At 45.7% G+C, this 12,848-nt stretch overlaps 1 protein-coding gene across 11 annotated transcripts in view; it reads right to left on the reverse strand.

The window, feature by feature from the left end:
- FAM110B (family with sequence similarity 110 member B) overlaps positions 1–12,631 on the reverse strand; it is a 102,669-nt gene extending 90,038 nt beyond the window's left edge. For 6 of the 11 annotated variants that reach the window (XM_085537370.1, XM_015855634.3, XM_015855639.3 and 3 more), the window contains exon 1: positions 5,773–5,874. The gene's annotated coding sequence lies outside the window, so the exon portion shown is untranslated. Of the gene's footprint in view, positions 1–5,505; positions 5,875–6,243; positions 6,331–12,522 lie in introns of those variants that run through there. The other 5 variants (XM_085537367.1, XM_085537365.1, XM_085537363.1 and 2 more) reach the window with 3 other exon arrangements.
- Positions 12,632–12,848: the final 217 nt, after the last annotated feature.

The following is a 12,848-nucleotide window of genomic DNA, read 5'->3' on the forward strand; positions in this document are numbered from 1 at the left end:
ACAAAAGATGCTTCACAAACAAGAAGCATAGCTCGGGTCTCATCTTTTTTAATCGCTCGTATAGAAGAGCAACAGGAGCAAGTGGAAAAAAAACGAATTCACAATAAGTGAATAGCATAATACATGCTAAAAGCTACCAAGACAATAAATTCAATTTTCCCTGGGATTGTTAAATTATTCTTTTGATGGCTCAACACAATCTTTTCACGTTTATTTCCTATGGGGGATGCTAACACACTGAGCTCATTACACAGCTCCACTTGAGAAGAGGGAATGGCAAGAAAAAAAAATAAGGAAAAAACACATGTATTTAAAGCAAACACTAAAAACTTGAACTATTAAATCTTAAGTCAACTACAGTGGAAAGGAGTTTGCAGCTGGATTATTTCTAAGGAAGTCAGACACCTGCCTTATAAATTCAAAACAAGCAGACATAAAACAGTATCAAGACACTGATCTTGCTTTGATGTACAAACATTCTCAAAGCATCTTACTTTTTCAAAATGATTCTTCTAAAGATGCATCCGCACCAATGACATACATTCTTCCTCCTTTTGAAAGAGTGCTCTTGAAGCTTCCAGAAGACAGATTGTGTCTACAAAGCCCAGCTTACAAATGGGCAGGCCCCAATGCTCTAGAGGAGATCAAAGTCAACACGGTGGGGGCCCTCAAATCACACACACCATCATTAAGCTTTCTGTGAGGCACACGCCTTCTGTTCATACCAGACAAGCCTTCAGCTGAAGGGAAACCTGGAACAAAGTGTCTGAGCTGCCATGCCTCGTGCTTCAGGGTGTACTGGATGACCGGGCCTACCTGGCCTTCGCGTGGCTCAGCACAGTAAATGGATGTAAGCACCCACTCAACAGGAGAGCATGGTCCTTACTTACGTGTTCATCAGCCACCCTGTCTTCCAGCCTGCTTTTCCACTTTCTGTCCCATGCATAATAATGTGTGGTTATCTTTAATATTTTATGACTTATACACTAAAACAAAACAAAAATAGAAAAAGCAGCAGCTACTAATGGCATTGACAGGAATTTTACTTCTAAAAATTCCATTCATCATCATGCGTCTTGACTACACTTACTTTCATCTCCAAAAACTTTAAAAACAAGAACAGCCTATCTGCTTCTGATACTTCCATCATGGAAGCATTTTCTATTTCCATTTACTTGCACCAAGGATCGAAGCATCACACTGAAGGTAGCCTGAGTTACCTGAACAGGTTCCTCAGCAGTCACACAAAAACACAAACTGTGACTTAACAGACAAGCAGGTGGGAGGGTACCCAAAATCTGATAGCTGGGAAACTCATTTCAATTTTCAACATACATGTTTTCTAACATTTATTCAACAAGTCATCCAGTCGTCCTCCTGTACGACAAGCTTTTAATCAACAATTACAGATGAACTTCAGTTTATGACCTCTCCTCTTCTTTAAGAATCTGCCCCAGGGCATTTCTTAGTAGTTGCTACCCTCCTGTCTGCTCTAACTAAGAGATAGAAGCCAACATAACTTCAGTTTTAGTCTCCATCTAAATCCAGACTGTTTGTTCACATCAGTTTTGTAGTTTGGATGACCCTCTAGATGTTCTACTGGAGTTTTATCTTCTCTGTAAACAAGTAACCAGAACTGCATACAACATTTGATATGAAATCTCCCCAGTGTCTTGTATAATAACTTGCCTGTCTCCACTGAAGAGATCTTGACGACCACATCTGCCTTCGTTTTGTGTCCAGCATCAGTCATCCCTGTTTGAATACAGCATGTAGGCCTTTCCCTGCAGACCTGTTTTAAGGGATGACCTCCCAGCTGATAGCAGATGCGCTGCTAATAATCACTCAGCAGATAATCTCACTTTCAGAGCTATTTAACTTCCTCTCATTCCTATTGCTTCAGTCATCCTGGACATTCAAGTCTCTCTGCGCAACAATCCAACCTTCCTCAATGCTGACTGTGCTCCCTGACTTCGCCTCATCAGCAATCACCCTTCAAACAGATTAATCTCAATTGGTATGAAGAAAAGAAGACCAGCTCCACAGCAGCACCTACCCCAAGCAGCAACTCTATCCACACAACCAGAGTCACGATTTGTTTTTTGTGTCTCCTTAAGTTACCCCACTATTTTTTAGCCAATCCTCCTATTTCCAATTTAGTTATTTTCAGCGTGGCACTGCTGAACTGCAGTCTTCTACTCCTTTTGTCTACAACACTCAGTACTTATCCAGTAATAATACATCTTTAGTCTTCCATGACCTAATTGTGGCAAATCCGTGATGCATTTTATCCTGTTTTCCACTTATCTTTGTGTATTTAATTACTTTTTCCATTCCAAATTTGTTCTAAATCCCTGAATATTATTAAGACCGGAGCAAGAAGTGTGAATAGATTTCATTCTTCTCTCCTTAGAAAATAAACACAAGTGTAATTATTTTGCTTTACTGCTATCACAGACACTACACCCAATTTGACAGACAACAAACAACTCTTTTTTTTTTTTTTTACCTGGCTCCAACATTCTGTGCCAGCCCTTTTGGAGTCCTACAGCAGAGACTTTTTGCTTACTTTGCTTGACAGCATTAAAACTCAAAACAAGCTTAAGACTTGTTATTTGTCACACTGTCTTTCTCCCATATTCAAGTCCTCATTTCTATAGGAAGGTGGCCATGAATGGCTATACTTTGGAGTTGTTAAAGTCATATATTCTTCAACTACAGCCTGGTCCTCATAGTATCAAACCCAACTTCTCTTCCAGATGTCATACCATTCATTTAAGGCAATCCAACTTATTTTTCCCCCCCTCCAAATTCATAGGTCTTTAGCTTAGCAGACTTCACAAACCAGTTCCTTCAACTTCTCACAACTTGTCCTTCTGAAATAAAAGCACTTTGCAGCTGATACATTTCAATTCACAATGATTAACTTGTGGCTATAATCAACACAGGCATCCTGTGGAACAGAGCTGTAATCCAGAGATGGAAAGTAAGATCCATTGTCAGCCACAGAGAGACCAGAAACATTCCAGAACCAGAGTTTAAAGGTATGAAATCCAGCTCTGGGAAGGGTGTATATACAAGTTCACTGCCCATTCCATTACAGTTAATGGGCAAAAGATACCCCAGGATAATTAGATTGGATATCAATCAGTAGACTGAAATATGTGACCACTTTTAGTAGCATACTTATAAAAGGAAGACTCTTGTGTGCAATGCTTTTTCACATTAGCACCATATCTCAAATAGGTTCCGTAGCTCTGAGCAACCAAAACATGATTATAGAGCCATGTTTCATAACTTCACACACTTCTGCCTCATTAAATGAAAGTCACTCCTCCTGGTTTTGGAGTATAATATAGACTTTAAGTAGAAACCAACATCACACCCACTGTAAAACCACATCTGTACAGAGCCCTTCCAGGAACAACCTCAAGTGCCACCATCCCCAAGATGCTGGGAAGAGAGGGCTCAGATGGCCATGTGCTGCAGCAGGACATAGCAAGACCCTCTCCAGCAAAGCAACAGCAGATGGGCTCTACATTTGCCTAGAAAACACCATTCCCCTCTTAGCTTTGACTCATGATGTGATTTCTCTCATTATCTGCAGAGATGTCCCAGCACAAGGGCTATCAGCTCCATCAAGGCAATACATCACCCAAAAAGTACATTTGTGGTATACCTACACTGCAGAGCTGAGGAGAGCACAGGCATCTGCTTGTTACCTCCTGCCCACTGAGGCTGTGCCCACAGATTCAATACTACATCATGAAATACAGAATCACAGATCACAGAATCACAGAATGACCCAGGTTGGAAGGGACCTCAAGGATCATGTAGTTCCAACCCCCCTGCCTGGCAGGGCCACCAAACATACATTTACTAGATCAGGTTGCCCAGGGCCCTATACAACCTGGTCTTGAACACCTCCAAGGATGGAGCATCCACAACCTCCCTGGGCAGCCTGTTCCAGGGCCTAACCACTCTCCTAGTGAAGAAATACCAAACACCATAGTTAACTATGGACCTCTATAAAATGGGATACCTGTCAGAGCCAGCATACAGCTCTAACAGCACCAAAGCACACCATGGCAAACAACAGCCCCATCCCCAGAGACTACCAGTGATCCTTCATCTCTCTCTCTCTCAGCCCCCATCACGGTCCCTCCAGCTCATAGGGATGCTTCACAAAAGCAGGGCACTTGCCCACTCTCACAACAGAGAAGCAGTTTTCAAGAACGGTAATCTCTTCATCCCACCCCAATGAATAAATAGGGTGCCGTATTTTTTCCCCACCCCCCTCCAGAAGTGCTCAGAAGGGTTTTGTTAATTCTAAGCCAGTTGTGTGCCGGGGTGGTATGGATTACACTGACCTTTTTAGAGCTCGAAACTTTGTTAAATAAGTAGGACACAACGTGAGACACAAGGCACACTGTACGCCCACAGAGTGCCATGCACTAAGAACCAGCATGCTCTACGGGCAGGACCAACAACAAGCTGTCCTGTAAGGCACAGCTCCTATGGTACTTAAATATGGATGTGAAATGAAAGCACTAGCTCTAACCCAGTACCATATTTAATCAAGAGACACATTTCAAAGAGGAGTGAAGCCGAATTGTAAAGTGACCTCCACAAAGCCACTGGGCAAATCAGTAGCAGATTTAAAAGCAGGGCATTTACAGCCATGTGATAAAAGGTCTACGCTAAAGATAAAAAACCCGTGCTGCAGATAAAAGTCGTCTTCCTGCTTAAAAACACAATAGCAGTGTCATTTTAAACACAAAGGATGTTCCACCCCTCAGTATCTGAACACAATAACCGCAGATTTTAAACACAAGAACGGATCGGCATGCAAATCACCTTAACTAAGGTCTGAGTGAATTAACATCGTGATGGTACAGGAGACGTCGACCTGCCCACTCCAAAATCTTTAGAATCACAGAAATGTAGGGGTTGGAAGGGACCTCTAGAGATCATCGAGTCCAACCCCCCTGCCAAAGCAGGCTCCCTACACCACGTCACACAGGTAGGCGTCCAGGCGGGTCTTGAATAAAAGAAGTTTTAACCTCCTCCATTGTATACGGTGGAGGACCGTATACACGCTGGACCATAGCAAACAGCTCCACTTCTCGCCCTAGCTGAGAGAGATGCATCACTGGAGGAGTACGGGCCGTGCAAGCCTGTTACCTCCGGACAAGCCTCCTCGCCGGCCCAAGTTTTCCACTGCTCAGCTCAGCTCCAGGAGCCGCCGGCCGACCCGCTCGGGCAGCACGGTGACAGAGAGGAGCAGCAACACCATGTGCTCGGCCCCATCCCCGCGCAGGGGAGTCCAAGGGAGGAAGTTCACGCTCCTCACCGACCCCAGCTGCTTTCACCGGGGCCATATGTTGTCCCCTGATATTAGCAAGGAATTTCAAAACGCTTCGCCCGCCCCTCCACACACCCGCCCTGCCGCCGGATCCCGAGCGAACGGGCACGGAACCGGCTCCGCTTCCCCGCGGCACCCACCCGGCGGGTCCGCCCGCCTTCTCCCCACCGAGCCGGGCAGAGCAGAGCAGAGCAGGGCAGAGCAGGGCAGGGCTCCCAGCACACAGCAGCACCCGGTGGGATGAGCCCCCCGCCCGCTTCCCTCCCGCCCGCCCTCCGCCGCGGGGGGTCCGCAGCAAGAGGGGGAGCGGCTGCGGGGCGGCGGCGCGGCGCTCAGCCCAGGGCCCCAGCGCGCCCGTCGAACCCAGAGCCGCGTTCCGGTCCGGCGCCGCACCCTGCCGCCCTTACCGTCTTCGCCGGCACGACGCGGAGCCTCCCGCTGAGGAGCGAGGCGAAGCCGCGGGGAAGAGCGGGGGAGCCGGGGCCGAGAAAGCCGCCGCCGCCGCCAGCGGGAGGAGGAGGAGGGGGCGGAGGATCGACTGCGAAGGGGAGGAGACGGGGGGCGGGCGAGCCGAGGGGCCGGCGGCCGGCGCTTCCTCCCGACACGCCGCGGAGTGGGGCCGGGCCGAACGTGGGGCCGGGGTGCGGGGCGCTCCCAGCGCTGCCGGGCTCGGCTCTGTGTGGGTTGGACCCTCGTCGTGCTCGCACCGCACGGAGCGGCCCCGCCGCCACCGCCGCCTTTGTTCGGCCGAGGCGCGGCCGGGGGTGGGGGCGGCGGCCCGGCCTCTGAGCCCCGCCCGGGGTTGTTCCTTCGGCCGCAATTCGGACGGCAAGGAATTACCGGTGTTAATTTGGGTCTGCGATGAAAGTCCCGCTTACCTGTGCCAAGCGCTGCTCGGCATCCAGCGTTGAAGTCAGCCCACGCGCAGCGCCTCGGCTGCCTGTTTATGCCTGGGGAGCTGACTGGCGACTGCTCTGTTAAATTAACTTGTGGGGGTTTTTCCCTTCTCTCGCACTCTTTTTTTTTCCCCCCCCTTAATTGCAGAGGGTAAAAGAAACAGTGAAGACTGTTTTCTTAGCGTTCTTTTCTTGGCAGCTACCAAGAACTACAAAACTGGTTTCAGATACACCTCTATCCCGTTGTCAGTGTGCATGGGTTTTCTTTCAAACATCACTGACAGTCACCAGAGAAGGGATTATCCTGCTCTGTTCTGCGCTGGTGTGGCCTCACTTCGAGCACGGGGTGCAGGTTTGGACTGCAGAGAGAAGGACGAGGAAAGCATCCAAAGGAGGACTGCAAAGATGGGGAATGATCTGCAAGGCAAAGATGTGTGAGGAGCGGCTGATGTCCCAGCCTAGAGCAGAGGAGCTGAGGGGAGTCATGGCAGCTGCAGCTCCTCATAGGGAGCCAAAGGGCACCACTGAGCTCTGCCCTGTGTGACAGCGACAGGGCCTGAGGGAACAGCATGGAGCTGGGTCAGAGGAGGGGCGGGTTGGATATCAGAAGAGGTTTTTCACTAGAGGGTGGTGGACATGGAACAGGCTGCCCAGGGTGGTGGTCCTGGCCCCAAGCTGCTGGAGGTCAAGGTGTGTTTGGACAACACTCAGACATAGGATTTGAATGTTTGGTGATTCTGTGTGGAGGCAGGATTTGGAATCGGTGATCCTTCCAAGTTGGGATGTTCCATGGCTCTATGATTTGCCCATTGATGCACATGCCCAGTTGCTTACTGCACTCCAAGCACCATGTGAATGCAGACCTTTCACACCTCTCCGTTGCTTGTTCTTTAACACCACTCCAACATTTCTGCTCCTGATTTCCGCTCATCAGTTTGAGTTACAGAGCTACAGGGCTCTTTCTTACAGTACTGACCTGTAACATTTTCACACCCGTTCATCACATGATGGATAGCTTTATTAAATTATCCCACACTGCAGCTGCTGCCTCTGGGAAGAAGTATGGAATAATACAATTAATATCTCACCCTTTAATTTTAATATAGCTATTAAAATATTCATTCTCACCATCAAGATCAGTGACAACCTCTGTCTCAGACAGATGACCATCCCATAAAAGCACTGCCTGAAGTTCCCCACCTGCAAGGCAAGCTGTAGACCCAACTTAATCATGAGTGCCCAGGGACTTCATCACGTTCCAAGTCATTTTAATGAAACCAGCACTCTGAACCCAGGATGACATTTGAGGGCACCATAAATGATTATCCTTGCACACAGAGATTAGTATTTCAGGACGCCATAGCCTCTACATACAAGTGGTGTCCAAGGCAAAGACTAATTCTATAAACATGCATGTATCTGATTAAGCTCATTTAATTCCATAAGGAGTAAAATAAAACATGCCTAAGAAATTGAGTTGTCTGTAACTAAGTTAGGAACCTTTGGAGGTGGACAGAAGATTATCCAGTTCCAGGCATATTTCTTCACACATACCTAAGAACAGATGATTACAAAGTGAATTTATCTTGTTGGTCCATTAAAGTGCTTCACAAATCTACAAACAGGTTTTGAGATACAGGGTTTTAAAAATCCAGCTACTTATCATAACCATCTTCCTAGGCCCAAATTCTTATCAGACCAAGAATAAAGCATTTGTCAGTCTGATCAGCAGGTTTACTTGGAAACAGCTGACGCTGCTTAAAATAAAATTGCATTAATTAACACAGGTTCTCAAGGTCATGTTTTAACAGTGCAACCCACAGGGCAGACAAGCTCTGTCCAATGGGTTGTTTTTATTCCTGCTCCTTCAACCTGCCATCAGCAGCAAGTCTGCATCTCACTGCTGCTTCTGAACCTTCAGCCTGCTTGTGTTCAAAGGGAATTTTGGATGCACTTTGGTTTACTTGTGCCACTTGCAAAGCAGCGAGCAGAGGGAGGAAGCAGTCGCCTGCTGTAAGGATAGCCAGGGTTAAATGAGCTCATTTCCCTCTGGTTAGCTCTCTGGGCCTGACTGTGGGATGTTTGGGTTTTGAACCTGGTCTGCTTGTGTAAACACAAGCATAGTGATCAAAATACATTTCAACATGCAGACTGCTGCCTGGATTACTGCCTCAATTAGCCCTGGCAGTTTCAGTTCTGCACAGTGCAGCTCTCCTCTGTGCACCCTGTGCCTATAGGATGCATTCACTCTGTATCCCTTCAGACCACAGATGAGGAGGGGTGATCTGAAATCAGCGGCATCCTGCAGCAGCTGCACCAGCATGTTTTTTAGTGTACTTGTCCTGGGTTAAATCCATGAATGAAGCATGTACGTGTTGTCTGATCCCAGCCTGCTCCACCTCCTCTGCTCATGCAGTTCCCTCAGCTACACCTGCTGAGGTGGAGTGAGGATGGCAGAAAAAATCACAGCTTCTGCTATCACAGCTTGCACATCACTGAGCTGTACATGCACATTGAACAACCATGTTGTGGCTGCATCCAAACATGGCCAGCAGGACAATGGAAGTGATCCTTCCCCTCTACTCTGCCCTGATGAGACCTTACTTGGAGTACTAGCTCCAGATCCAGAATCCTCAGTACAGGAGAGGCATAGACCTGTTGGAGCACATCCAGAGGAGAGTCACAAAAATGATCCAAGGGATGAAACACTTCCCCTATGAGGACAGGCTGAGAGAGCTGGGGATGGAGAAGAGAAGGCTCTGGAGACATGAAACCAGCCTTTCTGTAGCTAACAGGGGTGCTGTAAGAAGGTGTTCAAAAGCTATTGTGTCAAGCAAGAAGCAAGAAGCCCTTCCCAGCTCCCTGAAGCTCAGCACTACACAGGACGACTCACTGTTGTCTTGTCTCAGTCACTGCATTCTCCCCATCAACATGAGCATGGCTATATTTAGGATCCAGCACAAGGCATTCATTTTGTTCTCAGTTTTCTCTGCACTCACCTTGGGCTTTACCTACAATGCTGTTACAGCTGTGTTTACTCTTCAGTTTCAGGAGGTGTGTGGAGGCAACACCAGCCAAAACGGAGGAGCCAGAAAGTGTGAGGACATGACTACATCACTTTACACATTGCCTCAACCCATGCAAGCAAGGAAATAAAGATGTGGCTGCTCCTTTTCCCTGCGTATACAGGGCCATTAAAGCTGAGCCAGACAGATATCAGTTCTTTAATTAGGCTTGTCCTTTGCAGTGCCCCAGGAAAAAATGTTACAAGAAATACCATACGATTGCCCAAGAACAAATGAGATATGATTTTAAACACCCTTTATTACTAACATTGCATAAGCATTCTAACAATCAAATCTAACAGTTTGTTATCGTAGACGCAATCCTTTTGGCTAGATGAATAGCATGTCATATCTGTTCTCAGCAAATAGCTGCTTGCCTTTGTAAATAAAACTGTCAGGACCCATTCTCCACACACATTTGCAAATTGCATCCATTGGCTATGTATCCTGCAGCTTGTTTAATATGCTGGCAGAGGAATGTTACCCACGTATCCTTGTCACTGCCAAGGAGCAGGCACCTTGGGAGCTATGGCTTGTATCCACCCATGCTTCATATCCCTGCTGAGAAGCCTGCTCATTGTCTAGTTTTCAGACATTCCAACCTAGCACTCCAGGAGTGTTTGCTTTGATTACATTAAACAAGGATCATGTAACCTCAGAGGAACATACATACTTAGGTTAGTCCTAAACCTGTTATGAAACTCTAATCAACATCTCTGAACATCCTTCTTGCTTTCTATATGTGTACCTGTCATTGCTTTGCATTGTTGAAGGGTATTTTGCTACTCTGTAGTAGGGGGAAGATATGTGCAGAGCAAAGCCATGCCTCCTCATCCCCAATGTCAGCATCCCACAGGAGTTCACTTTAACTCTTTGTCTCATTTTAACTGTGTGATATGGTAACAATATTGCTTACTTCCCAGAGAAAGAGAGTAAACTATTTCAGGTGTGCCCTATTGCACTAGGAATGCAGAGTATGATGAGCCTTATATTGTTTCAGGGGGCTTCCTTTGGCATTTCCTGCTTTTTGAAGTTTGTTTATTCTGCATAATACCTGAAGAGGACAACATTTATCATCAATGGCATTTCTAAAAGTAAGAATTACCTTTTTATAACTTTTATATTGCAGGAGTGTCTGCATCTCTTTTATAGTCTTTAATAATCTGAAGAAGAGAATTTCTTCTGGAGAAGAGAAGGTTCAGGGGAAATCTTATCACTCTCAGCTTCTTGAAAGGAGGTTGTAACAAGGTGGGAATTGTCCTCTTCTCCCAAGTAACAGCAACAGGACAAGAAGTAATGGTCTCAGGTTGCACCAGGGGAGGCTTAGTTTGGATAATAGAAAAAGTTCTTCTCAAAAAATGCTGAAGTATTGGAACAGGCTGCCCAGGGAGGTGGTAGAGTCACCATCTCTGGAGGTGTTCAAGAAATATGGAGATGTGACACTGAGGAACGTGGCTAGTGGGCATGGTGGGGATGGGTTGAAGGTTGGACTGGATGATCTTAGTGCTCTTTTCCAACCTTTATCATTCTATGATCTTAAAATACTAATATGTGAGGTACTGCAATTTTGTTTATATCTCTTGCAAAGTAGACCCATTTTTTTCATATGAAATCATATATCATGCTAATTTTGACATTTTTCATTAGTGATATGTAATAAACTAATGTCATTTCAACAGAGAGTTCTAATTAGTTGCCAGTAACACAGCATAGTCCTTTGTAATTAAAAATTCTGTGTGTGATGAGAACTGCCTTGTTCTCATTACAGGGCCTAAAGCCACAGAGCATCACATTTCTTGTTATTCTACCAGAGGAATGTATGAGCACAGTAATGACTGCATTAGGGAATGGCACATAACAACAGAATCAATAACAGATATAAAATGTGATGACGCTAAACTGCAAAGAAAAATTTGTCCATAGAAAAGCCTCTCTCCTACTTGTATTATTAACTCCACAGTGCAACTCTCTGGCAAGGACACAGCTTTTGAGCACTCAGGAAAGCATCTTATCTAATGACCGTGATCGGGAGTGGTGGCATCAAGGGAGGGCTGGATCAGAACAGGAGATGAGAAAGATCCAGCAGTTCCTACAGCAGGCCATAAACACCTTGGGAGAGGCTCTACGGGAGTCATTTATCACCTGCTGTGTGGCTTTCTCCTTTAATTACCAGAAGCTTTAACATCCAAGATGAGCAGAGGTTGGACAGTATTTTGAAGTATGGCTGGGTTGCAGTGCAGATGCCAAAGAATGAATAAAACCAGAAACTGCAAGTTCTGATTTCAGGTTCTCATCAATGCTAAAGCAGATCTGGATTTATTTTACATCTTGAGGTGAAGCTCTGAAGCAACATGGGAAATAGCACAGAGCACACCTCAGGGATCAAACATGTTTTGGATTGATAAAGCATTGATACAGGCAGCACTGTTTGCTTTTCTGGGAAATATATGTATATATATATTCTTGCTCTAGCCCTTTCTAGAGACATCATTTTTTATTTCAGAAAAGATCACAAATGGTTAAGGAAAATGAAGAGCTATTAAAGCATGAGTGTGAAATAAGTTATATGTAGAAATGAATAATTTACTATTTAAAAAATATGTTATACCAGAATAAAGAAAAAAAATATTTATAATGTTTATTTCATGGTATCTTTTGTATTTGTGCAATTTTATGAGAACAGGATAATTGTATTGAAGTGCTTACAGTCAAAGCAGCACTCCAATGGGATGAGCAAAAATCTCATTCACAGGCTGACGGGTAGGATCAGACACATGAAACCTTGTAGTGCTTTCGTAGCTATCTATATACAAGCTTTTTCTCTTTAAAACACTGTCAGGAAAGATTCTCAGGAACTTCACCTGTGAGAATTCTTGCCCTGAGTGGGCTTTTTCCAAATCATTTTCCCAGTCTATGGGAAGAGGAGGGCAGAAAACTGATGGATTTTAGTTGTGCACGACGTCTGATTTTCCTGCACCCCAGCTGGTGCCTAGTCTTAACAGGATGCTAAGTGAACTGCGCTGTCTCTCTGAAATGAGAATATCACAGAGAGTATTTAAACACAAATATGAAACTATCCCACCTCCAATAGTTTGCATTTTCCTTCTCACTTGGGTTCTCTGCTGGGAGCAGCTCAGTTTAAGATACCCTTATTAACTCTAACACACATGTGCTGTGCCTCTGCCCAAGCACTCACCCTCAGTGTTCCTCCAGCGCAGCTCCCAGGCTCCACTTCCACCCCCAGCCCATTCTCAGTAGTGTAGCAATCACCTTGACAGGGGCAAATATAAAAAATATCCACCCATGTTGCTGCATTGGAGCTGCTCAGAGGGGCTCACCACCTCCTGCTGCGTGGCCCATGCTTATATAGTGCATGTGGGTGGTGACTGTATCCCTGTTTGTGCTGGCTTATCTGGGAGCTTCTTTTGACAGCTCACACATGAAAAGGTTTTGTTATTTTTTGAAATGTAGTGCTAGAGATGTTACACTTTGGGCCAGAATGTCAGCAGAGGCTCTGCAGGG

Source organism: Coturnix japonica, chromosome 2 (assembly GCF_054131305.1).
Source record: "Coturnix japonica strain WE chromosome 2, WE-NBRP24, whole genome shotgun sequence".
Taxonomy (NCBI): domain Eukaryota; kingdom Metazoa; phylum Chordata; class Aves; order Galliformes; family Phasianidae; genus Coturnix; species Coturnix japonica.